Source organism: Spea bombifrons, chromosome 3 (assembly GCF_027358695.1).
Source record: "Spea bombifrons isolate aSpeBom1 chromosome 3, aSpeBom1.2.pri, whole genome shotgun sequence".
NCBI lineage: Eukaryota > Metazoa > Chordata > Amphibia > Anura > Pelobatidae > Spea > Spea bombifrons.
This window is the reverse complement of record NC_071089.1, coordinates 49617891-49644214: the sequence shown is the minus strand read 5'-3', so window position 1 is coordinate 49644214 and position 26324 is coordinate 49617891. Positions and strand designations below refer to the sequence as shown.

The 26324-nt window shown below is 45.4% G+C and overlaps 10 non-coding genes across 10 annotated transcripts; all 10 read left to right on the top strand.

Moving 5' to 3' along the window:
* Positions 1-505: 505 nt before the first annotated feature.
* On the top strand, positions 506-578 carry TRNAF-GAA (transfer RNA phenylalanine (anticodon GAA)). Its single transcript has one exon. It is a non-coding gene; the product is annotated as a tRNA-Phe (tRNA).
* Positions 579-1561: 983 nt separating this feature from the next.
* On the top strand, positions 1562-1634 carry TRNAF-GAA (transfer RNA phenylalanine (anticodon GAA)). Its single transcript has one exon. It is a non-coding gene; the product is annotated as a tRNA-Phe (tRNA).
* A 1182-nt stretch (positions 1635-2816) lies between these two features.
* TRNAF-GAA (transfer RNA phenylalanine (anticodon GAA)) lies at positions 2817-2889 on the top strand. Its single transcript has one exon. It is a non-coding gene; the product is annotated as a tRNA-Phe (tRNA).
* Positions 2890-3645: 756 nt separating this feature from the next.
* TRNAF-GAA (transfer RNA phenylalanine (anticodon GAA)) lies at positions 3646-3718 on the top strand. The gene has a single exon. It is a non-coding gene; the product is annotated as a tRNA-Phe (tRNA).
* An 8829-nt stretch (positions 3719-12547) lies between these two features.
* On the top strand, positions 12548-12620 carry TRNAF-GAA (transfer RNA phenylalanine (anticodon GAA)). Its single transcript has one exon. It is a non-coding gene; the product is annotated as a tRNA-Phe (tRNA).
* A 140-nt stretch (positions 12621-12760) lies between these two features.
* Positions 12761-12833, top strand: TRNAF-GAA (transfer RNA phenylalanine (anticodon GAA)). Its single transcript has one exon. It is a non-coding gene; the product is annotated as a tRNA-Phe (tRNA).
* Positions 12834-16976: 4143 nt separating this feature from the next.
* TRNAF-GAA (transfer RNA phenylalanine (anticodon GAA)) lies at positions 16977-17049 on the top strand. The gene has a single exon. It is a non-coding gene; the product is annotated as a tRNA-Phe (tRNA).
* Positions 17050-18474: 1425 nt separating this feature from the next.
* Positions 18475-18547, top strand: TRNAF-GAA (transfer RNA phenylalanine (anticodon GAA)). Its single transcript has one exon. It is a non-coding gene; the product is annotated as a tRNA-Phe (tRNA).
* Positions 18548-18901: 354 nt separating this feature from the next.
* Positions 18902-18974, top strand: TRNAF-GAA (transfer RNA phenylalanine (anticodon GAA)). Its single transcript has one exon. It is a non-coding gene; the product is annotated as a tRNA-Phe (tRNA).
* A 2203-nt stretch (positions 18975-21177) lies between these two features.
* On the top strand, positions 21178-21250 carry TRNAF-GAA (transfer RNA phenylalanine (anticodon GAA)). The gene has a single exon. It is a non-coding gene; the product is annotated as a tRNA-Phe (tRNA).
* The last annotated feature ends 5074 nt before the right edge of the window (positions 21251-26324 follow it).

Genomic DNA, 26324 nt, shown 5'->3' with positions numbered 1-26324 from the left:
AAAGAATGAAAAATAACTGTCACTTTAGCTGTTATTTTGAAATCATATTTTAATCACAGTCTTTACTTCAAAGAGATAAATACATGTTATGTAGTTAAAAATGCACGTCTAACGTGTGTATGTATGTATGTGTGTATCCCGGGTTTCGGCACACGTGCTCGCTTATTTTTAAGAAGAATGGGCTGTACTTTGTAAGCCAGATGTTTAAATATTCTCACGGTGCAGCAGTTTACTGGCTATTAAACAGGCTTTCCCATCCCGTGCAGATTTGCTAGGAGCAATTGTTTGTACGCCGAAATAGCTCAGTTGGCAGAGCGTTAGACTGAAGATTTAAAGGTCCCTGGTTCAATCCTGGGTTTCGGCACATATGCTCACTTGCTTTTGAAGACGAATGAGCTGTACTTTGTAAGCCGGATGTTTAAATATTCTCATGGTGCAGCAGTTAACTGGCTATTAAACAGGCTTCCCCATCCCACGTACTTTCGCTAGCAGCATTTTCTTGCATGCCGAAATAGCTCAGTTGGGAGAGCGTTAGACTGAAGATCTAAAGGTCCCTGGTTCGACCCCGGGTTTCGGCACACATGATCACTTGCTTTTGAAGACGAATGAGCTGTACTTTGTAAGCCAGATGTTTAAATATTCTCATGGTGCAGCAGTTTACTGGCTATTAAACAGGCTTTCCTGTCCCGTGCAGACTTGCTAGCAGCATTTTCTTGCATGCCGAAATAGCTCAGTTGGGAGAGCGTTAGCCTGAAGATCTAAAGGTCCCTGGTTCGATCGCGGGTTTCGGCACACATGTTCGCTTATTTTTAAGAAGAATGGGCTGTACTTTGTAAGCCAGATGTTTAAATATTCTCATGGTGCAGCAGTTTACTGGCTATTAAACAGGCTTTCCCATCCCGTGCAGATTTGCTAGCAGCGTTTTTTTGCACGCCGAAATAGCTCAGTTTGGAGAGCGTTAGACTGAAGATCAAAAGATCCCGGGTTTCTGCACACATGCTCTCTTGCTTTTGAAGACGAATGAGCTGTACTTTGTAAGCCAGATGTTTAAATATTCTCATGGTGCAGCAGTTTACTGGCTATTAAACAGGCTTCCCCATCCCATGTACTTTTGCTAGCAGCATTTTCTTGTATGCCGAAATAGCTCAGTTGGGAGAGCGTTCGACTGAAGATCTAAAGGTCCCTGGTTCGATCCCGGGTTTCGGCACACATGATCGCTTGCTTTTGAAGACGAATGAGCTGTACTTTGTAAGCCAGATGTTTAAATATTCTCATGGTGCAGCAGTTTACTGGCTATTAAACAGGCTTTCCTGTCCCGTGCAGACTTGCTAGCGGCATTTTCTTGCATGCCGAAATAGCTCAGTTGGGAGAGCGTTAGACTGAAGATCTAAAGGTTCCTGGTTCGATCGCGGGTTTCGGCACAAATGTTCGCTTATTTTTAAGAAGAATGGGCTGTACTTTGTAAGCCAGATGTTTAAATATTCTCATGGTGCAGCAGTTTACTGGCTATTAAACAGGCTTCCCCATCCCATGTACTTTTGCTACCAGCATTTTCTTGCGTGCCGAAATAGCTCAGTTGGGAGAGCGTTAGACTGAAGATCTAAAGGTCCCTGGTTCGATCCCGGGTTTCGGCACACATGCTCGCTTGCTTTGAAGACGAATGAGCTGTACTTTGTAAGCCGGATGTTTAAATATTCTCATCGTGCAGCAGATTACTGGCAATTAAACAGGCTTTCCCGTCCCGTGCAGATTTGCTTCAAAAATTTCTTTCATGCCAAAATAGCTCAGTTGGGACAGCATTAGACTGAAGATCTACAGATCCCGGGTTTCAGCACACATGCTCGCTTATTTTTAAGAAGAATGGGCTGTACTTTGTAAGCCAGCTGTTTAAATATTCTCATGGTGCAGCAGTTTACTGGCTATTAAACAGGCTTTCCCATCCCGTGCAGATTTGCTAGCAGCATTTTCTTGCATGCCGAAATAGCTCAGTTGGGAGAGCGTTACACTGAAGCTCTAAAGGTCCCTCATTCGATCCCGGGTTTCGACACACATGCTCGCTTATTTTTAAGAAGAATGGGCTGTACTTTGTAAGCCGGATGTTTAAATATTCTCATGGTGCAGCAGTTTACTGACTATTAAACAGGCTTTCCCATCCCGTGCAGATTTGCTAGCAGCGTTTTTTTGCACGCCGAAATAGCTCAGTTGGGAGAGCGTTAGACTGAAGATCAAAAGGTCTCGGGTTTCTGCACACATGCTCTCTTGCTTTTGAAGACGAATGAGCTGTACTTTGTAAGCCAGATGTTTAAATATTCTCATGGTGCAGCAGTTTACTGGCTATTAAACAGGCTTCCCCATCCCATGTACTTTTGCTAGCAGCATTTTCTTGTATGCCGAAATAGCTCAGTTGGGAGAGCGTTAGACTGAAGATCTAAAGGTCCCTGGTTCGATCCTGGGTTTCGGCACACGTGATCGCTTGCTTTTGAAGACGAATGAGCTGTACTTTGTAAGCCAGATGTTTAAATATTCTCATGGTGCAACAGTTTACTGGCTATTAAACAGGCTTTCCTGTCCCGTGCAGACTTGCTAGCAGCATTTTCTTGCATGCCGAAATAGCTCAGTAGGGAGAGCGTTAGACTGAAGATCTAAAGGTCCCTGGTTCGATCGCGGGTTTCGGCACACATGTTCGCTTATTTTTAAGAAGAATGGGCTGTACTTTGTAAGCCAGATGTTTAAATATTCTCATGGTGCAGCAGTTTACTGGCTATTAAACAGTCTTCCCCATCCCATGTACTTTTGCTACCAGCATTTTCTTGCATGCCGAAATAGCTCAGTTGGGAGAGCGTTAGACTGAAGATCTAAAGGTCCCTGGTTCGATCCCGGGTTTCGGCACACATGCTCGCTTGCTTTTGAAGACGAATGAGCTGTACTTTGTAAGCCGGATGTTTAAATATTCTCATCGTGCAGCAGATTACTGGCAATTAAACAGGCTTTCCCGTCCCGTGCAGATTTGCTTCAAAAATTTCTTTCATGCCAAAATAGCTCAGTTGGGACAGCATTAGACTGAAGATCTACAGATCCCGGGTTTCGGCACACATGCTCGCTTATTTTTAAGAAGAATGGGCTGTACTTTGTAAGCCAGCTGTTTAAATATTCTCATGGTGCAGCAGTTTACTGGCTATTAAACAGGCTTTCCCATCCCGTGCAGATTTGCTAGCAGCATTTTCTTGCATGCCGAAATAGCTCAGTTGGGAGAGCGTTACACTGAAGCTCTAAAGTTCCCTGATTCGGTCCCGGGTTTCGACACACTTGCTCGCTTATTTTTAAGAAGAATGGGCTGTACTTTGTAAGCCGGATGTTTAAATATTCTCATGGTGCAGCAGTTTACTGACTATTAAACAGGCTTTCCCATCTCGTGCAGATTTGCTAGCAGCGTTTTTTTGCACGCCGAAATAGCTCAGTTGGGAGAGCGTTAGACTGAAGATCAAAAGGTCTCGGGTTTCTGCACACATGCTCTCTTGCTTTTGAAGACGAATGAGCTGTACTTTGTAAGCCAGATGTTTAAATATTCTCATGGTGCAGCAGTTTACTGGCTATTAAACAGGCTTCCCCATCCCATGTACTTTTGCTAGCAGCATTTTCTTGCATGCCGAAATAGCTCAGTTGGGAGAGCGTTAGACTGAAGATCTAAAGGTCCCTGGTTCGATCCCGGGTTTCGGCACACATGCTCGCTTATTTTCAATGGCGTCGGCAGGGGGGGCAGAGGGGGCACATCCTGATGTGGGGGTCCATGTGGCAGCAGAGCCTGTCCTGGGTTATGTATTTGGGTGTCAGTGTGGCAGAACCTGTCCTCATATGAGTTTGGTCATCTGTTTCCTGGCACTTTACTTGCTGTAGGGTTAAATAGAACTTTGTAATTTTTATTTATCCAGATTTTGTGGTCACTTCAGAGGACAAAACTTTCTAGGCCTAGAAATCAGTGAGAGGAAAAAGGTATTGTGTTATTTACTCTTATTTCAATCTGAATATATTATTAAAAAGGAAACGGAGATGTTGGTTCAGAGTTTGTGGAACTCAATTCTTGATTTCATTATACAGGACACTATTCCCCTTTGGTTTCACAGGCCTTCACAGACCAAGTGGTACTCAGCTTAGTTATATGCAGCTGTATGCATTGTGTTATCTGTGATGAGGTGTTCATTTGGTGACGCAGCGCTAAGATGGTTGTGATGCATTAATGGCTAAAAGTTTTGTTGAAGTTTCCATTATGTCTAATCTCCTTAATTTATTTGGGCCTTTTAACTTTTTTGATTTTTGGGATTTTTTTTTTTTCGATTGAAAAGGTTTTTATTGGCATCCAGGCACAGCATATAACAGAACATGCAAAGAAAATACATATAGGTCAGAGTAAAGCGGCGCCCAGACGCCCATTTTTCGTTTTTTTGTGTGAGATTATGGCGTGCAAATAACAGAAACATCGTCAGATATTAACCAATGTAACGTAAAACAAGTGCATACACAAAGCAACAGCGACGTCACTGGTGTTGCTGAAAGTCTCAGGCCTCACCGAACTAAGGTAGTGAGGAGGAAACCAACATGAGGAAAAAAAGGCTCAGAGACAGCTACATCCAGGACCATGCCTGGTAAACATAAGCACGATATGAGTTAGTGTAAATATTCATGGGAAGGAAAACCCTCCCAGGGAATGGGCCAACCCGTAGGTAGAGTCCCCAGGCCGTGACACCATACGCCATCAGGCAGTGGAAAAAAAAAGAAAAAAAAGGGTGGGCAAAGATCCCAGTACTGGGACCAGGTGAAAAAGGGGGAAACACAAGGGGAAGGGGAGAAGAGGGAAATCGGGGAAGAAAGGAGAGGGGGCAAACAAACGAACAAACAGAAAAAAAAAAAAAAAAAAAAAAGGGGGGGGGGTGGATGAAAGGAAAGAAAGAGACCACACAGCACACCAGAATGATACCTCATAATGCTGCTATCCGCCTCGTGGAGCCGTCAGCGTAAGCAGAAGACATCCAGGGGGTCCACACCCTCAGGAAACTGTCAGTAGTGTTGTGTATGTAAGCAGTGAGTTTTTCCATGTGCATGATATGCCAAATTTTAGCTAAGATTTGCTGTCGGGAAGGGATGCACGTATTCCAATTTTTAGCAACAGAGAGTCGCGCAGCCGCGCATATCCTGTGAATGAGACGTTGGGTGTACCTGGGGAATCGGGGGTCAGGATGATCTTTATTAAGCAAAGCCGTTAAAGGGCACCTATCAACCCGTGTGCCCAAAAGTTCACTGAGAAGATCAAAGACCCAGGTCCACATGTCCACGGCCAGAGGGCACGTCCACCACATATGGAAATACGAGCCCCTCTCTCCACAACCTCTCGTGCAGCCATCCCCGGAGCCCGGGAAGATCCGGGCGACCCGGGAAGGGTGAAGATACCACCTTCCAACCACCTTGAACGCGCCCTCCTTAATGAGAGTGTTAGCGGTAAGCGAGAACGTGTTAGTGTATATTTCTGTCCAGTCCAGCTGGGTCAAAGGTACCCCGAGGTCACCCTCCCATAAACGACAATGGGAAGGGGTGACTGAGAAGGCATGTGTGATAAGGTGGGTGTAGAGCTGCGAAATCGCGCCCGGACGTCTGTCCCCAGCCCAACACAGTCGTTCGAACGGAGTCATAGGAGGGAAGGAGCGGGGAAATTTGAGCCCCGACAAAAAAGAACGAAGTTGAAGGAAACGAAACGTTTCCGCGGGGGGCATCTGAAAAGAAGCAGTGAGGGTACGCACAGTGTGGAAATAGCCCTGGTGATACAGGTGACCAGTCTTCGTAAAACCGTGAGATCTCCACCATCGGAAGGAAGCTAACTCCAACCCCGCAGGAAAGGCAGGATTACGAAACAGAGGGGTAAGGGCAGACGGCGCGTGGAGCAATTTGAGTTTCGATTTAAGACGATCCCATAAAGAGAGGGAAAAGGACAGGGTAGGGCTAGCAGCGCAAGATGGGCGCGCGCTCCCCCCCAACCAACAGACCTCCGAGATGTCAGGCAGATGGCACAGATTCTCCTCAAGGGGAACCCATCTAGGGGCTTGAGAACCGAGATGGACCAGCGCCAATTGCGCCAGCTGAGCAGCATGAAAATAGGACAGCAGGTGAGGGACCCCCAGGCCCCCCATAACGCGTGACCGGTAGAGGTGATCACGACGCCATCTCGGTCTGGCCCCCCTCCAAACAAAGCAAAAGATCTCCGCCTGAAGAAGGTCCAGGTCCCGTAGCACCAGAGGGATAGGGAGCTAACGGAAGAGGTAGAGTATCTTAGGTAAAAGTGTCATCTTGACACTATAAACTCTACCGAGTAGGGAGATACTATAGGGCTGCCATCGACGTAGGTCACCCTTCAGTTTCTGCAGCATCGGGAGATAGTTAGCGGCATAAAGATCGGGAAGGCGGGCAGTCAGGTACACCCCCAGATAGCAAAGCCGATGAGGCTGCCACTTAAAATCAAAGTTCAAGGCTATAAGTTTAACGGTGTGGGAAGGTAAAGAGACATTCAACGCCTCACATTTAGAACTATTGATCTTATAGCCCGAGATGGCCGAAAAGCGGGACAGAAGGGCATACAGGTTTGGCAGGGACACCAGGGGAGAGGTGAGGGAAAGAAGCACGTCATCAGCGAAGAGACTAACCTTGTAAGGAGAGTCGCCCACCTGCACCCCCTTAATGTCTGGGTGCAGACGAATAGAAGCCGCCAGAGGCTCAATACACAGAGCAAAAAGAAGGGGAGAAAGGGGACAGCCCTGCCGCGTACCATTGCGGATAGGGAATGGGGAGGACACTGCCCCCCTGGTGTCCACCACCGCGCTAGGGGAAGAGTAAAGACCACGCAGAGCAGTGAGAATACCCCCAGTGAAACCGAAAGCCCCGAGCGTCGCCCACATATAATCCCAGTCGACCCGGTCAAACGCTTTCTCCGCATCCAGAGAAAGTAACAAGGTCAGAGACCGAGCCAACCGGGACGCATGAATGACCCCCAGGGCGCGGCGGATATTATCAGGGGCCTCCCTACCCAAAACAAAGCCCACCTGGTCCGGGTGGATCAGGCGTGGCAAGCACGGGGCGATCCGCAAGGCCAGAATCTTAGCATAGATTTTGACGTCCACATTAATAAGGGAAATAGGACGGTAATTGGAGCAAAAGGAAGCATCCTTCCCTTCCTTGGGAATCACAACAATTTTAGCGGAAAGCATCTCAGGAGGAATCGGGGAGCCCGAGAGGAATTTGTTGAACAGTACCGCCAAGTGTGGGGACAGAATGTGTTTGAAGCGCTTATAGTATGCGGCCGTGAACCCATCAACACCGGGGGCCTTAGCGCCCTTCATGGTACTGAGGGCCAAATCCACCTCCTCCGGAGTGATCTCAGCAGACAAACGGAGCACATCAGCCGGGGAAAGCGACGGCAACCGAGAGTCACGGAGGAAATCCCGCAAAGACTGGGCAGTGTGGGGTGTATGAGAGGTCTTGTGACCATCATAAAGCGAGGTGTAATAGTCAGTGAATTGCTTACAAATGATATCCGGGTGGGAGGATGTCTCCCCCGAGGACGTATGGATTTGCCGAATATGATGGGATCCCGTGGCCAAGCGAAGACGTCTCGCAAGCATGGTATCGGGTTTATTGCCCTTTTCAAAAAATTTTTGGTTCGTCCAGCTAATGGCCTTCAGAACATCAGCCGAAAGGATCAAATTAAGTTCCCCCTTTTTGACTAACAAGGAACGAAGGGCCTGAGGGTCCCCAGTTGACTTATGTCTACGTTCAAGGTCACGAATCTCGGTCCTCAAGAGGAGCTCCTGACGGAGCCTCTCCTTTTTCTTTTGGGAGGCCAGACGAATAAAGGAGCCGCGGATAACCGCCTTGTGCGCCTGCCATAACGTCCCCACCGCCAAATCGGGGGAGGAGTTCAAGCGGAAGTACTCCTCCAAAGCGTCCGCCACAGAGTCCCCTATGGCCTGGTCCGCCAACAGGGAGTCATTCAGCTTCCACGTGGCTGTCGGGCGACGGGGGGAAAGATCAGAGAACGTCCCCTCAACTACACCATGATCAGACCAGGTGATCTCGTGGATGCGGGAGGATCGCAGAGAGCCAAGTATATTTTGCGATATAAAAATGTGGTCTATGCGGGAGTAGCTGTCATGTGGGTTGGAATAGAAGGAAAAATCCCTGTCTCTGGGGTGAAGCGTGCGCCAGGCATCAAACAAATTCATTCGCCGCAAGAAAAGCTGAAGGGGCTTGTATGAGGACCGTGGGAGAGTGACACGTCGAAAGTCAGACCTGTCCAGGTAAGGGTCCGGGGTAGCATTAAAGTCCCCACCCACAATCAGGGCGGTGGACCTGGGTACGTCAAGCAAAGCCTCCAGTCGCGAATAGAAGCCCGAGAGGTTGGGAGAGGGCGCGTAAACATTGAGGATACAAACGGCCCTACCAAACAAGGTACCCTGTAAGCGTAAGTATCGGCCATCAGGGTCCTTGACCAAACCAGTAGGGAGAAAATCGAGCCGTTTGTGCAACAGAATAGTGACCCCATTGCGTTTCGTGGGATTAGTGGCATGAAAGTGTTGGAGGTAATGTTTGCCCCAATACCTAGGGACATGGTCATGTTTAAAGTGCGTTTCCTGCAAGAGGACTACGTCCGCGCGTAAGGCAGAATAGTTTTTGATAGCTTTGAGACGTTTTTGCGGGGAGTTGAGGCCATGTGTGTTATGGGTGATTACCTTCAGGGTGGACCCCCCAGACGACTCCAGCAGATCCATCAGGCACCACAGACGGCCGGCTCAAAAGTAACTAGGCGGAAGGTGACCCTTGAAAAGAAAAACACCAAATAAGTAAGAAGAACAGAGAAAGAGGGAGAGGAGAGAGAAAGAAGGAGAAAAAAAAAAAAAAAAAAAAAAAAAAGGAGGTACCACAGGGGCCGGGAAGGGGAATCCACCTACAGGAGCCCAGGGAAAGAAATCGTGGAACGATCTCAAAGAGAGAAATGTAGTAAAAGGAGAGTCAAACGTGCAAGGGATAAGCCCCCCAATCACAGGAGTGAAAAGGGAGTGCCTATGAAGTGAGATCACAAACGAAGAGCAGGACCCTCACCGAGACCGGCGAGCCTGTTCTATGGGGGGACCTGGGAGACCAGACGGAACCCCCCCGCCGAGAACAATATAGCGGAACGGAAATTAAAATGAAATAGGAACTCAAACAGGAAAAACGGCCGTGTGTCGAGGTGAGTGCAGACATATGTGTAAGAAAAGAAAAAAAAAAAAAAAAAAAAAAAAAAAAATAAACCCCAAAACAACAACAAAGCAAAACAAAAACAAACCCCTTAAACCCACACAAAGCACACGATAGCGATGCAGTAGGAGCACATCCGCCCCAGATATGTGCGGTAGAGCTTACTAAGGCTTACAAAGGTAGCAAGGCTCACAATGGCATTAACCCCCTAAGGGGAGAGGCGCCCCTAGAGGAGCCGTTAAGGAATGGAGAATAAGTATGTATAAAAAAAAAAAAAAAAAAAAAAAAAAGTATGTAAAAAAGAAAACAAACCTCGTGAACCCGTATACAGAAATAAACAACCTGAGCTATACAGGGGTAGAACAATAATAAAAGTAATAAATCACAATAATAATAAAATAATATGAAAAAGAAAAAAAAAAAAAAGGCTCTTAGTCCCTTCAGGTAGGAGGCACCGAAGCGGGATCTTCAGCGATGTCAGCTGCCCCCGAAGCAGCCTCGTGTGGAGGAGAAGGCAAGGCAGACTGAGTAGACCGAGGCCGAGGATCCATCTGTTGTTGCAGGCGCAGGACTTCTGGGGTGACGGTGATCCCCAGGTGCTTCAAAAAGTCCGGGCCATCGAAGGGGTCTCGGAGAACGTGCAGAGCGGAGCCATGGTGCGCAATAAGGCGAAACGGGAACCCCCATCTGTACTTGATCCCATTAGAACGAAGGAGTTCCGTGATGGGTTTAAGCACCTTCCTCTTCTGCAGCGTAGAGGGAGCGACGTCCGCGTAAAGATGAGGTGTAATACCGTCTAAAGACGGAGAGCCGTTGCGGACGGCCCGGAAGATCGCCTCCTTCGTGGTATAATGGTGACACTTAAGAATAATATCCCTCGGATTATCCGACGGCGCGGGGCGCGGCCGAAGCGCACGATGAACCCGGTCCAGATGTAAGTCCGCAGCCGAGGCCTCGGGCAAGAGAAGACGGAGGTAGCGGTCAATAAAATCAGGTAAGGGCGCCGTTTCAGGCACATTACGCACCCGAATATTGCAACGCCTTGATCGATTGTCCAGATCCTCGACCTGCTCCTGTAAAACGTGGTATTTGGACTGGAGATTTGCCATGTCCGCGGCAGCGGCCTGGTGATCCTCGGCCAGAGCCACGTGGCCACGCTCGAGTTCTGTGGTGCGGGATTGCAGGTCACGAACCTCCTTGGTCAGGGTTGACAGACCATCTTTAATGTCGCGGTGGAGGTCTTTCTTGACCGTCTTGAGGAGGTCAGTAAGGTCCGCAATATCTTTCTTGGTGCATGGGGAATCCAAATCCTCATCCCCCGGGTCCGGGCCGCTTGAGGCACGTGGCGCCACGGAATCTTTCTTCCGAAAGTAGGAAGCCACCGCAGCCGATGTATCCCTCGGGGGGTGTTTAGGCATCGTTGCCTGTCGAGATGGGGCACAATAAACAGCTATAAATGCTGAAAAAAGCGGAATTTCCCGGCGGGTGAGTCAGGAGCAACTCAACGTGCGTCCATCTTGGTCGAGCTCCAGGACACGCCCCCGATTTTTGGGATTTTAATAATGTGATAAAAAAGAATGATTTATAGTTGTTTGGATGTCAAATAGTGTGTCAAATTCTGTTGATCTGTATCGGCTAAGTTTCCATACATTATTTATGTATACCTGCAAATACAGGGTTTTTTTTTTTATCTCATTCAGTTGCGTGTGCTGTTTCCATGTGTTGTTTATTTGATCTATACCTGAACTACAGGGTGTAAGTAAAAGAGCGGTGTGGTTTAGTGAATGAGGGGACAAAGGGACTCTGGGGATGATTACAGGGGAGAGGATCTCTCAATGTCACGGTGCAGTCAGAAGGAAGGAAGACTGTACTGACTCTCACTGTCTTCCCCTGATCTGCAGTCAGTGTGGCAAATATATTGGCAGCAGGGTCTAATATTAATATATATTGGCTGCAGGGGCTAATATTAATATATATCGGAAGCTGGGACTAATATTTATATATATCGGCAGCAGGGGCTAATATTAATATATATTGGCTGCAGGGCCTATTATCAATAAATGTAGGCGGCAGGGGCTAATATTTATATATATTGGCTGCAGGGACTAATAATATATCGGCAGTATGGGCTAATATTTATATATGTTGGCAGCAGGGTATAATTTCTATGTATATCGGCAGCAGGGTATAATATAAGTATGTATCCGCAGCAGGGGCTAATATTAATATATATCCGCAGCAGGGGTTAATATTAAATATATCGGAAGCAGGGTGTAATATTTCTATATATCGGAAGCAGGGTCTAATATTTATATATATTGTCAACAGGGGCTAATATTAAAGAATGAAAAATAACTGTCACTTTAGATGTTATTTTGAAATCATATTTTAATCACAGTCTTTACTTCAAAGAGATAAATACATGTTATGTAGTTAAAAATGCACGTCTAACGTGTGTATGTATGTATGTGTGTATCCCGGGTTTCGGCACACGTGCTCGCTTATTTTAAAGAAGAATGGGCTGTACTTTGTAAGCCAGATGTTTAAATATTCTCACGGTGCAGCAGTTTACTGGCTATTAAACAGGCTTTCCCATCCCGTGCAGAGTTGCTAGGAGCGATTGTTTGTACGCCGAAATAGCTCAGTTGGGAGAGCGTTAGACTGAAGATCTAAAGATCCTTTGTTCGATCCTGGGTTTCGGCACATATGCTCACTTGCTTTTGAAGACGAATGAGCTGTACTTTGTAAGCCGGATGTTTAAATATTCTCATGGTGCAGCAGTTAACTGGCTATTAAACAGGCTTCCCCATCCCACGTACTTTTGCTAGCAGCATTTTCTTGCATGCCGAAACAGCTCAGTTGGGCGAGCGTTAGACTGAAGATCTAAAGGTCCCTGGTTCGACCCCGGGTTTCGGCACACATGATCACTTTGTTTTGAAGACGAATGAGCTGTACTTTGTAAGCCAGATGTTTAAATATTCTCATGGTGCAGCAGTTTACTGGCTATTAAACAGGCTTTCCTGTCCCGTGCAGACTTGCTAGCAGCATTTTCTTGCATGCCGAAATAGCTCAGTTGGGAGAGCGTTAGACTGAAGATCTAAAGGTCCCTGGTTCGATCGCGGGTTTCGGCACACATGTTCGCTTATTTTTAAGAAGAATGGGCTGTACTTTGTAAGCCAGATGTTTAAATATTCTCATGGTGCAGCAGTTTACTGGCTATTAAACAGGCTTCCCCATCCCATGTACTTTTGCTAGCAGCATTTTCTTGCATGCCGAAATAGCTCAGTTGGGAGAGCGTTAGACTGAAGATCTAAAGGTCCCTGGTTCGATCCCGGGTTTCGGCACACATGATCACTTGCTTTTGAAGACGAATGAGCTGTACTTTGTAAGCCACTATTAAACAGGCTATTAAACAGGCTATTAAACAGGCTATTAAACAGGCTTTCCTGTCCCGTGCAGACTTGCTAGCAGCATTTTCCTGCATGCCGAAATAGCTCAGTTGGGAGAGCGTTAGACTGAAGATCTAAAGGTCCCTGGTTCGATCCCGGGTTTCGGCACACATGCTCGCTTATTTTCAATGGCGTCGGCAGGGGGGGCAGAAGGGGCCATGGCCCCCCCTACATAATTCTGTCCCCCCCAATTGACCCGGCTCACAACCGGGACGTTTCCCGGTGTGCTGGCACATTCAGTTGAAATTGCAGCCAATGCGTTTGACAGTTTCAAAGCAGCTGTAAAACCGAAGCGGTTTTACAGCCGCTTTGAAACTGTCAGCCGCTGGCCGCTTAATGGCTTGCCGGCATGCCAATCATTGAGGCTCTTCGTCCCGCCCCTTTGAAGATGCTCAAGGGGGCGGGCACTTACGGAACAGATGCTGTGACAGAGAGCACGCGGTAGAAGAGCAAGAGAGCAACGGTGTTGAGGCAGAAAAAAGTAATTATTTAATTTAAAAAAATAGTTCATAAGCAGAAGGGTCTTCAAATGTAATGTGTTGTTAGAAGTAATGCACTAGAGTAAGTACACCAGATCTCACTGGAGGAGGCACATTAACAAGGGGCGGCTGCCTTGGGAAAATTAAATACAAAAAGATGGTGGCTGGCAGGCTGGGGACATAATTACACATCAGGGGGGGTTAATACACATTTGTATGGGGGCCATTATAATAAACATTACAAGGGGTTGGTGCATCAATACACAAGGGAGTGGGGCAGGCTGGGGGCATCAAATATATCAATACACAAGGGAGGGGGCTGGCTGGGGGCATCAAATAAATCAATACACAAGGGAGGGGGCTGGCTGGGGGCATCAAATAAATCAATACACAAGGGAGGGGGGCTGGCTGGTGGCATCAAATAAATCAATACACAAGGGAGGGGGGCTGGCTGGGGGCATCAAATAAATCAATACACGAGGGAGGCTGGCTAGGGGCATCAAATAAATCAATACACAAGGGAGGGGGGCTGGCTGGGGGCATCAAATAAATCAATACACAAGGGAGGGGGGCTGGCTGGGGGCATCAAATAAATCAATACACAAGGGAGGGGGGCTGGCTGGTGGCATCAGATAAATCAATACACAAGGGAGGGGGCTGGCTGGGGGCATCAGATAAATCAATACACAAGGGTGTATAGCAAAAATGCACAAAGGAGGGTGGCTAGGGGGGGCACAAATACACAAGGGGCAATACACACAAACAACAGAGCAATGTGGAAAGCATTTTTATACTAGTAGTAGTATATAATTAATAATATTAGTAGGTTATCCCATCCTGATGTGGGGGTCCATGTGGCAGCAGAGCCTGTCCTGGGGTATGTATTTGGGTGTCAGTGTGGCAGAACCTGTCCTGATATGAGTTTGGTCATCTGTTTCCTGGCACTTTACTTGCTGTAGGGTTAAATAGAACTTTGTAATTTTTATTTATCCAGATTTTGTGGTCACTTCAGAGGACAAAACTTTCTAGGCCTAGAAATCAGTGAGAGGAAAAAGGTATTGTGTTATTTACTCTTATTTCAATCTGAATATATTATTAAAAAGGAAACGGAGATGTTGGTTCAGAGTTTGTGGAACTCAATTCTTGATTTCATTATACAGGACACTATTCCCCTTTGGTTTCACAGGCCTTCACAGACCAAGTGGTACTCAGCTTAGTTATATGCAGCTGTATGCATTGTGTTATCTGTGATGAGGTGTTCATTTGGTGACGTAGCGCTAAGATGGTTGTGATGCATTAATGGCTAAAAGTTTTGTTGAAGTTTCCATTATGTCTAATCTCCTTAATTTATTTGGGCCTTTTAACTTTTTTGATTTTTGGGATTTTAATAATGTGATAAAAAAGAATTATTTCTGGTTGTTTGGATGTCAAATAGTGTGTCAAATTCTGTTGATCTGTATCGGCTAAGTTTCCATACATTATTTATGTATACCTGCAAATACAGGGTTTTTTTTTTATCTCATTCAGTTGCGTGTGCTGTTTCCATGTGTTGTTTATTTGATCTATACCTGAACTACAGGGTGTAAGTAAAAGAGCGGTGTGGTTTAGTGAATGAGGGGACAAAGGGACTCTGGGGATGATTACAGGGGAGAGGATCTCTCAATGTCACGGTGCAGTCAGAAGGAAGGAAGACTGTACTGACTCTCACTGTCTTCCCCTGATCTGCAGTCAGTGTGGCAAATATATTGGCAGCAGGGTCTAATATTAATATATATTGGCTGCAGGGGCTAATATTAATATATATCGGAAGCTGGGACTAATATTTATATATATCGGCAGCAGGGGCTAATATTAATATATATTGGCTGCAGGGCCTATTATCAATAAATATAGGCTGCAGGGGCTAATATTTATATATATTGGCTGCAGGGACTAATAATATATCGGCAGTATGGGCTAATATTTATATACCGTATTTGCTCGATTATAAGACGACCCCGATTATAAGACGACCCCCCAAAATCAAAATATTAATTTAGGAAAAAAACAAAAAGCCTGAATATAAGACTACCCTATAGGGAAAAAGTTTTACCAGTAAATATTAATTAATGTAAATTATTTTCATGTTTAATAAAAGCTATGATTGAGAAAAATATATTTTTTAAATTTCCTTTTATTTGCCAACCTGCCCCCCCCAGTTATGCCACTCTGCCCCCAGAAATGCTTTATACCCCCCTATTTGCCACTCTGCCCCATGATATGCCTTATACCCCTGTATGCCACTCTGGCATATAGGGGGTTAAAAGGCATATCATGGGGCTGAGTGGCATATAGGGGGGTATAAAGCATTTCTGGAGGTATATAGGCATATCATGGGGCTGAGTGGCATATAGGGGGTTAAAATGCATTTCTGGAGGTCCAGAAATGCATTTTAACCCCCTATATGCCACTCAGCCCCATGATATGCCTTTTAACCCAGCATGTACTGGCTGCCTTGGCTTGATAGGAGTGTGATTGCTGTTAGCAGTTTGATATATATATATATATCAAACTGCTAACAGCAATCACACTCCTATCAAGCCAAGGCAGCCAGTACATGCTGGAACCTGGGGATGATAGCAGTGGGATTACAGCCTCCATATGCCATGCTACAACCCCCACCCCCCTTACACATCCATGCTATCACACACACACTCACACTCATTCACAAACATTTAAATACTCATTCATTCCCTTAATCACACACACTTCACACATACTCAAAAACCCTCCCCCACCCCCTCACCTGAACTGCAGATCTCCCACTCGCAGACTTCTGCAGGGGACCGGCTGTAGCAACTTCTCTGGCCCCGCCCTCAGAGGAGGCAGGGGGGAGATAGAGTTCTGTGAGGACGCTGCAAGCTTCCTGCCCTGCTTCTAACAGAAGAGACGCTGCTCGCGACCGGTAAGCAGCATGGCGCCAGCATTTTTTTGGGGTCTGATTAGAAGACGACCCCGATTATAAGACGAGGGGTATTTTTCAGAGCATTTGCTCTGGAAAAAACCTCGTCTTATAATCGAGCAAATACGGTATGTTGGCAGCAGGGTATAATTTCTATGTATATCGGCAGCAGGGTATAATATAAGTATGTATCCGCAGCAGGGGCTAATATTAATATATATCCGCAGCAGGGGTTAATATTAAATATATCGGAAGCAGGGTGTAATATTTCTATATATCGGAAGCAGGGTCTAATATTTATATATATTGTCAACAGGGGCTAATATTAAAGAATGAAAAATAACTGTCACTTTAGCTGTTATTTTGAAATCATATTTTAATCACAGTCTTTACTTCAAAGAGATAAATACATGTTATGTAGTTAAAAATGCACGTCTAACGTGTGTATGTATGTATGTGTGTATCCCGGGTTTCGGCACACGTGCTCGCTTATTTTTAAGAAGAATGGGCTGTACTTTGTAAGCCAGATGTTTAAATATTCTCATGGTGCAGCAGTTTACTGGCTATTAAACAGGCTTTCCTGTCCCGTGCAGACTTGCTAGCAGCATTTTCTTGCATGCCGAAATAGCTCAGTTGGGAGAGCGTTAGACTGAAGATCTAAAGGTCCCTGGTTCGATCGCGGGTTTCGGCACACATGTTCGCTTATTTTTAAGAAGAATGGGCTGTACTTTGTAAGCCAGATGTTTAAATATTCTCATGGTGCAGCAGTTTACTGGCTATTAAACAGGCTTCCCCATCCCATGTACTTTTGCTAGCAGCATTTTCTTGCATGCCGAAATAGCTCAGTTGGGAGAGTGTTAGACTGAAGATCTAAAGGTCCCTGGTTCGATCCCAGGTTTCGGCACACATGGTCGCTTACTTTTAAGAAGAATGTGCTGTACTTTGTAAGCCAGATGTTTAAATATTCTCATGGTGCAGCAGTTTACTGGCTATTAAACAGGCTTTCCCATCCCGTGCAGATTTGCTAGCAGCGTTTTTTTGTACGCCGAAATAGCTCAGTTGGGAGAGCGTTAGACTGAAGATCTAAAGGTCCCGGGTTTCTGCACACATGCTCTCTTGCTTTTGAAGACGAATGAGCTGTACTTTGTAAGCCAGATGTTTAAATATTCTCATGGTGCAGCAGTTTACTGGCTATTAAACAGGCTTCCCAAATCCATGTGCTGTTGCTAGCAGCATTTTCTAGCAGCATTTTCTAGCAGCATTTTCTAGCAGCATTTTCTAGCATGCCGAAATAGCTCAGTTGGGAGAGCGTTAGACTGAAGATCTAAAGGTCCCTGGTTAGATCCTGGGTTTCGGCATACATGCTCACTTGCTTTTGAAGACGAATGAGCTGTACTTTGTAAGCCAGATGTTTAAATATTCTCATGGTGCAGCAGTTTACTGGCTATTAAACAGGTTTCCCCATCCCATGTACTTTTGCTAGCGGCATTTTCTTGCATGCCAAAACAGCTCAGTTGGGAGAGCGTTAGACTGAAGATCTAAAGGTCCCTGGTTTGATCTCGGGTTTCGGCACACATGCTCGCTTATTTTTAAGAAGAATGGGCTGTACTTTATAAGCCAGATGTTTAAATATTCTCATGGTGCAGCAGTTTACTGGCTATTAAACAGGCTTTCCCATCCCGTGCAGATTTGCTAGCAGCGTTTTTTTGCACGCCGAAATAGCTCAGTTGGGAGAGCGTTAGACTGAAGATCAAAAGGTCCCGGGTTTCTGCACACATGCTCTCTTGCTTTTGAAGACGAATGAGCTGTACTTTGTAAGCCGGATGTTTAAATATTCTCATGGTGCAGCAGTTTACTGGCAATTAAACAGGCTTTCCCGTCCCGCGCAGATTTGCTAGCAGCATTTTCTTTCATGCCAAAATAGCTCAGTTGGGAGAGCGTTAGACTGAAGATCTAAAGGTCCCTGGTTTGATCCCGGGTTTCGGCACACATGCTCGCTTATTTTTAAGAAGAATGGGCTGTACTTTGTAAGCCAGATGTTTAAATATTCTCATGGTGCAGCAGTTTAATGGCTATTAAACAGGCTTTCCCATCCCGTGCAGATTTGCTAGCAGCGTTTTTTTGCACGCCGAAATAACTCAGTTTCGAGAGCGTTAGACTGAAGATCAAAAGATCCCGGGTTTCTGCACACATGCTCTCTTGCTTTTGAAGACGAATGAGCTGTACTTTGTAAGCCAGATGTTTAAATATTCTCATGGTGCAGCAGTTTACTGGCTATTAAACAGGCTTCCCCATCCCATGTACTTTTGCTAGCAGCATTTTTTTGTATGCCGAAATAGCTCAGTTGGGAGAGCGTTAGACTGAAGATCTAAAGGTCCCTGGTTCGATCCCGGGTTTCGGCACACATGATCGCTTGCTTTTGAAGACGAATGAGCTGTACTTTGTAAGCCAGATGTTTAAATATTCTCATGGTGCAGCAGTTTACTGGCTATTAAACAGGCTTTCCTGTCCCGTGCAGACTTGCTAGCAGCATTTTCTTGCATGCCGAAATAGCTCAGTTGGGAGAGCGTTAGACTGAAGATCTAAAGGTCCCTGGTTCGATCGCGGGTTTCGGCACACATGTTCGCTTATTTTTAAGAAGAATGGGCTGTACTTTGTAAGCCAGATGTTTAAATATTCTCATGGTGCAGCAGTTTACTGGCTATTAAACAGGCTTCCCCATCCCATGTACTTTTGCTAGCAGCATTTCCTTGCATGCCGAAATAGCTCAGTTGGGAGAGCGTTAGACTGAAGATCTAAAGGTCCCTGGTTCGATCCCGGGTTTCGGCACACATGCTCGCTTGATTTTGAAGACGAATGAGCTGTACTTTGTAAGCCGGATGTTTAAATATTCTCATCGTGCAGCAGATTACTGGCAATTAAACAGGCTTTCCCGTCCCGTGCAGATTTGCTTCAAAAATTTCTTTCATGCCAAAATAGCTCAGTTGGGACAGCATTAGACTGAAGATCTACAGGTCCCTGGTTTGATCCCAGGTTTCAGCACACATACTCGCTTATTTTTAAGAAGAATGGGCTGTACTTTGTAAGCCAGCTGTTTAAATATTCTCATGGTGCAGCAGTTTACTGGCTATTAAACAGGCTTTCCCATCCCGTGCAGATTTGCTAGCAGCATTTTCTTGCATGCCAAAATAGCTCAGTTGGGAAAGCGTTACACTAAAGGTCCCTGGTTCGATCCCGGGTTTCGACACACATGCTCGCTTATTTTTAAGAAGAATGGGATGTACTTTGTAAGCCGGATGTTTAAATATTCTCATGGTGCAGCAGTTTACTGACTATTAAACAGGCTTTCCCATCCCGTGCAGATTTGCTAGCAGCGTTTTTTGCACGCCGAAATAGCTCAGTTGGGAGAGCGTTAGACTGAAGATCAAAAGGTCTCGGGTTTCTGCACACATGCTCTCTTGCTTTTGAAGACGAATGAGCTGTACTTTGTAAGCCAGATGTTTAAATATTCTCATGGTGCAGCAGTTTACTGGCTATTAAACAGGCTTCCCCATCCCATGTACTTTTGCTAGCAGCATTTTCTTGCATGCCGAAATAGCTCAGTTGGGAGAGCGTTAGACCGAAGATCTAAAGGTCCCTGGTTCGATCCCGGGTTTCGGCACACATGATCACTTGCTTTTGAAGACGAATGAGCTGTACTTTGTAAGCCACTATTAAACAGGCTATTAAACAGGCTATTAAACAGGCTTTCCTGTCCCGTGCAGACTTGCTAGCAGCATTTTCCTGCATGCCGAAATAGCTCAGTTGGGAGAGCGTTAGACTGAAGATCTAAAGGTCCCTGGTTCGATCGCGGGTTTCGGCACACATGTTCGCTTATTTTTAAGAAGAATGGGCTGTACTTTGTAAGCCAGATGTTTAAATATTCTCATGGTGCAGCAGTTTACTGGCTATTAAACAGGCTTCCCCATCCCATGTACTTTTGCTAGCAGCATTTCCTTGCATGCCGAAATAGCTCAGTCAGGAGAGCGTTAGACTGAAGATCTAAAGGTCCCTGGTTCGATCCCGGGTTTCGGCACACATGCTCGCTTGATTTTGAAGACGAATGAGCTGTACTTTGTAAGCCGGATGTTTAAATATTCTCATCGTGCAGCAGATTACTGGCAATTAAACAGGCTTTCCCGTCCCGTGCAGATTTGCTTCAAAAATTTCTTTCATGCCAAAATAGCTCAGTTGGGACAGCATTAGACTGAAGATCTACAGGTCCCTGGTTTGATCCCAGGTTTCAGCACACATACTCGGTTATTTTTAAGAAGAATGGGCTGTACTTTGTAAGCCAGCTGTTTAAATATTCTCATGGTGCAGCAGTTTACTGGCTATTAAACAGGCTTTCCCATCCCGTGCAGATTTGCTAGCAGCATTTTCTTGCATGCCAAAATAGCTCAGTTGGGAGAGCGTTACACTGAAGCTCTAAAGGTCCCTGGTTCGATCCCGGGTTTCAACACACATGCTCGCTTATTTTTAAGAAGAATGGGATGTACTTTGTAAGCCGGATGTTTAAATATTCTCATGGTGCAGCAGTTTACTGACTATTAAACAGGCTTTCCCATCCCGTGCAGATTTGCTAGCAGCGTTTTTTTGCACGCCGAAATAGCTCAGTTGGGAGAGCGTTAGACTGAAGATCAAAAGGTCTCGGGTTTCTGCACACATGCTCTCTTGCTTTTGAAGACGAATGAGCTGTACTTTGTAAGCCAGATGTTTAAATATTCTCATGGTGCAGCAGTTTACTGGCTATTAAACAGGCTTCCCCATCCCATGTACTTTTGCTAGCAGCATTTTCTTGCATGCCGAAATAGCTCAGTTGGGAGAGCGTTAGACCGAAGATCTAAAGGTCCCTGGTTCGATCCCGGGTTTCGGCACACATGATCACTTGCTTTTGAAGACGAATGAGCTGTACTTTGTAAGCCACTATTAAACAGGCTATTAAACAGGCTTTCCTGTCCCGTGCAGACTTGCTAGCAGCATTTTACTGCATGCCGAAATAGCTCAGTTGGGAGAGCGTTAGACTGAAGATCTAAAGGTCCCTGGTTCGATCCCGGGTTTCGGCACACATGCTCGCTTATTTTCAATGGCGTCGGCAGGGGGGGCAGAGGGGGCCATGGCCCCCCTACATAATTCTGTCCCCCCCAATTGACCCGGCTCGCAACCGGGACGTTTCCCGTTGTGCTGCCACATTCAGTTGAAATTGCAGCCAATGCGTTTGACAGTTTCAAAGCAGCTGTAAAACCGAAGCGGTTTTACAGCCGCTTTGAAACTGTCAGCCGCTGGCCGCTTAATGGCTTGCCGGCATGCCAATCATTGAGGCTCTTCGTCCCGCCCCTTTGAAGATGCTCAAGGGGGCGGGCACTTACGGAACAGATGCTGTGACAGAGAGCACGCGGTAGAAGAGCAAGAGAGCAAAGGTGTTGAGGCAGAAAAAAGTAATTATTTAATTTAAAAAAATAGTTCATAAGCAGAAGGGTCTTCAAATGTAATGTGTTGTTAGAAGTAATGCACTAGAGTAAGTACACCAGATCTCACTGGAGGAGGCACATTAACAAGGGGGGGCTGCCTTGGGAAAATTAAATACAAAAAGATGGTGGCTGGCAGGCTGGGGACATAATTACACATCAGGGGGGGTTAATACACATTTGTATGGGGGCCATTATAATAAACATTACAAGGGCTTGGTGCATCAATACACAAGGGGGTGGGGCAGGCTGGGGGCATCAAATAAATCAATACACAAGGGAGGGGGGCTGGCTGGGGGCATCAAATAAATCAATACACAAGGGAGGGGGCTGGCTGGGGGCATCAAATAAATCAATACACAAGGGAGGGGGGCTGGCTGGTGGCATCAAATAAATCAATACACAAGGGAGGGGGGCTGGCTGGGGGCATCAAATAAATCAATACACGAGGGAGGCTGGCTGGGGGCATCAAATAAATCAATACACAAGGGAGGGGGGCTGGCTGGGGGCATCAAATAAATCAATTCACAAGGGAGGGGGGCTGGCTGGGGGCATCAAATAAATCAATACACAAGGGAGGGGGGCTGGCTGGTGGCATCAGATAAATCAATACACAAGGGAGGGGGCTGGCTGGGGGCATCAGATAAATCAATACACAAGGGTGTATAGCAAAAATGCACAAAGGAGGGTGGCTAGGGGGGGCACAAATACACAAGGGGCAATACACACAAACAACAGAGCAATGTGGAAAGCATTTTTATACTAGTAGTAGTATATAATTAATAATATTAGTAGGTTATCCCATCCTGATGTGGGGGTCCATGTGGCAGCAGAGCCTGTCCTGGGGTATGTATTTGGGTGTCAGTGTGGCAGAACCTGTCCTGATATGAGTTTGGTCATCTGTTTCCTGGCACTTTACTTGCTGTAGGGTTAAATAGAACTTTGTAATTTTTATTTATCCAGATTTTGTGGTCACTTCAGAGGACAAAACTTTCTAGGCCTAGAAATCAGTGAGAGGAAAAAGGTATTGTGTTATTTACTCTTATTTCAATCTGAATATATTATTAAAAAGGAAACGGAGATGTTGGTTCAGAGTTTGTGGAACTCAATTCTTGATTTCATTATACAGGACACTATTCCCCTTTGGTTTCACAGGCCTTCACAGACCAAGTGGTACTCAGCTTAGTTATATGCAGCTGTATGCATTGTGTTATCTGTGATGAGGTGTTCATTTGGTGACGCAGTGCTAAGATGGTTGTGATGCATTAATGGCTAAAAGTTTTGTTGAAGTTTCCATTATGTCTAATCTCCTTAATTTATTTGGGCCTTTTAACCTTTTTTGATTTTTGGGATTTTAATAATGTGATAAAAAAGAATGATTTATAGTTGTTTGGATGTCAAATAGTGTGTCAAATTCTGTTGATCTGTATCGGCTAAGTTTCCATACATTATTTATGTATACCTGCAAATACAGGGTTTTTTTTTTTATCTCATTCAGTTGCGTGTGCTGTTTCCATGTGTTGTTTATTTGATCTATACCTGAACTACAGGGTGTAAGTAAAAGAGCGGTGTGGTTTAGTGAATGAGGGGACAAAGGGACTCTGGGGATGATTACAGGGGAGAGGATCTCTCAATGTCACGGTGCAGTCAGAAGGAAGGAAGACTGTACTGACTCTCACTGTCTTCCCCTGATCTGCAGTCAGTGTGGCAAATATATTGGCAGCAGGGTCTAATATTAATATATATTGGCTGCAGGGTCTAATATTAATATATATCGGAAGCTGGGACTAATATTTATATATATCGGCAGCAGGGGCTAATATTAATATATATTGGCTGCAGGGCCTATTATCAATAAATATAGGCTGCAGGGGCTAATATTTATATATATTGGCTGCAGGGACTAATAATATATCGGCAGTATGGGCTAATATTTATATATGTTGGCAGCAGGGTATAATTTCTATGTATATCGGCAGCAGGGTATAATATAAGTATGTATCCGCAGCAGGGGCTAATATTAATATATATCCGCAGCAGGGGTTAATATTAAATATATCGGAAGCAGGGTGTAATATTTCTATATATCGGAAGCAGGGTCTAATATTTATATATATTGTCAACAGGGGCTAATATTAAAGAATGAAAAATAACTGTCACTTTAGCTGTTATTTTAATCACAGTCTTTACTTCAAAGAGATAAATACATGTTATGTAGTTAAAAATGCACGTCTAACGTGTGTATGTATGTATGTGTGTATCCCGGGTTTCGGCACACGTGCTCGCTTATTTTAAAGAAGAATGGGCTGTACTTTGTAAGCCAGATGTTTAAATATTCTCACGGTGCAGCAGTTTACTGGCTATTAAACAGGCTTTCCCATCCCGTGCAGATTTGCTAGCAGTGTTTCTTTGTACGCCGAAATAGCTCAGTTGGGAGAGCGTTACACTGAAGATCTATAGGTCCCTGGTTTTAACTGGCTATTAAACAGGCTTTCCTGTCCCGTGCAGACTTGCTAGCAGCATTTTCTTGCATGCCGAAATAGCTCAGTTCGGAGAGCGTTAGACTGAAGTAGGGCTGCAACAACTAATCGATAAAATCGATAATAATCGATAATGAAATTCGTTGGCAACGAATTTCATTATCGATTAGTTGAATCGATTATTATCGATTATAAAATGAGGGTTTTTTCAGAGCAAACGCTCTGAAAAATCCCCCTCATTATATAATCCGTTTAGTCTGACTCACCGTCTCACAGCAGCAGCTCCTACTTACTCCCCCTCCCTGTAATCACTGTGACAATTGGCCCCGCCCCTTCCTTCTCCAGGCCAGAACCACATGGCTGTGACACTCATCTAACTGTAAGTATATGTATATATATATATATATATATATATATATAATATGTGTATGTGTATATATATATGTGTATATATGTATGTAATATATATATATATATATATTTGGCCTACTGAAAGTTAGGGGAGGTGGGGGTTAATTTAGGGGCAGTTATGGTTAGTGGGGTGTTTAGGGTTAATTTAGAGGCAGTTATGGTTAATTGGGTGTTTAGGGTTAATTTAGGGGCAGTTATGTTAATAGGGTGTTTAGGGTTAATTTAGGAGCAGCTGTGGTTAATGGGGTGTTTGGGGTTAATTTGAGGCAGTTGTGGTTAATGGTGTGTTTAGGGTTAATTTAGGGGATGCTGTGGTTGATGGGGTCTTTAGGGTTAATTTAGGGGATGCTGTGGTTAAGGGGGTGTTAAGGGTTAATTTAGGGGCAGTTATTGTTAATGGGGAGTTTAGGGTTAATTTAGGGGAATCTAAATCCTGGGGGCAGTGAAGTGACATATCTGGGGGTATAAGGCATATACAGTATATAAGGCATATGTGGGGAGGGCAGTGTGGCATGTCTGGGGAGGACGGAGTGGTGTATCAGGGTGTATAAGGCATGTCTGGGAGGCAGGGTGGCATGTCTGGGAGGCAGGGTGGCATGTCTGGGGAGGATGGAGTGGGGTATCAGGGGATATAAGGCGTATCAGGCACAGTGGCAGATGTGGGAGGCAGCGTGGAGTGGCAGATGTGGGAGGCAGCGTGGCAGAGGTGGGAGGCAGCATGGCATGGCAGATGTGGGAGGCAGCATGGCGTGGCATATGTGGGGAGGGAAGGGTGGCATGTCTGGGGAGGATGGAGTGGTGTTTCAGGGGGTATAAGGCGTATCAGGCACAGTGGCATGTGGGGGGTAGAGTGGAGTGGCAGATGTGGGAGGCAGCGTGGCGTGGCAGATGTGGGAGGCAGCGTGGTGTGGCAGATGTGGGAGGCAGCATGGAGTGGCAGATGTGGGAGGCAGCGTGGTATATGTGGGAGGCAGCGTGGAGTGCTGTGGTAGGCAGCGTGGCATATGTGGGGGGGCAGCATGGCATGTCTGGGAGGCAGCTTAGCAAGCCTGGGCTCAAATGTGCATATATTGGGGGGCTGGTTGGGAAATAAAGACAAGAAATGTATTATCAAAGTTTTTTTATTCTGCTGTTTGTATTTAACATCATTTGTTTAGTAAATTATTTTAAATAAATGAAAAATTTACATTCATTTTTTTTATCCGATTAATCGAAAAAATAATCGGCCAACTAATCGATTATTAAAATAATCGTTAGTTGCAGCCCTAGACTGAAGATCTAAAGGTCCCTGGTTCGATCGCGGGTTTCGGCACACATGTTCGCTTATTTTTAAGAAGAATGGGCTGTACTTTGTAAGCCAGATGTTTAAATATTCTCATGGTGCAGCAGTTTACTGGCTATTAAACAGGCTTCCCCATCCCATGTACTTTTGCTAGCAGCATTTTCTTGCATGCCGAAATAGCTCAGTTGGGAGATCGTTAGACTGAAGATCTAAAGGTCCCTGGTTCGATCGCGGGTTTCGGCACACATGTTCGCTTATTTTTAAGAAGAATGGGCTGTACTTTGTAAGCCAGATGTTTAAATATTCTCATGGTGCAGCAGTTTACTGGCTATTAAAAAGGCTTTCCCATCCCGTGCAGATTTGCTAGCAGCGTTTTTTTGTACACCGAAATAGCTCAGTTAGGAGAGCGTTAGACTGAAGATCTAAAGGTCCCTGGTTCGATCCCGGGTTTCGGCACACATGCTTGCTTGCTTTTGAAGACGAATGAGCTGTACTTTGT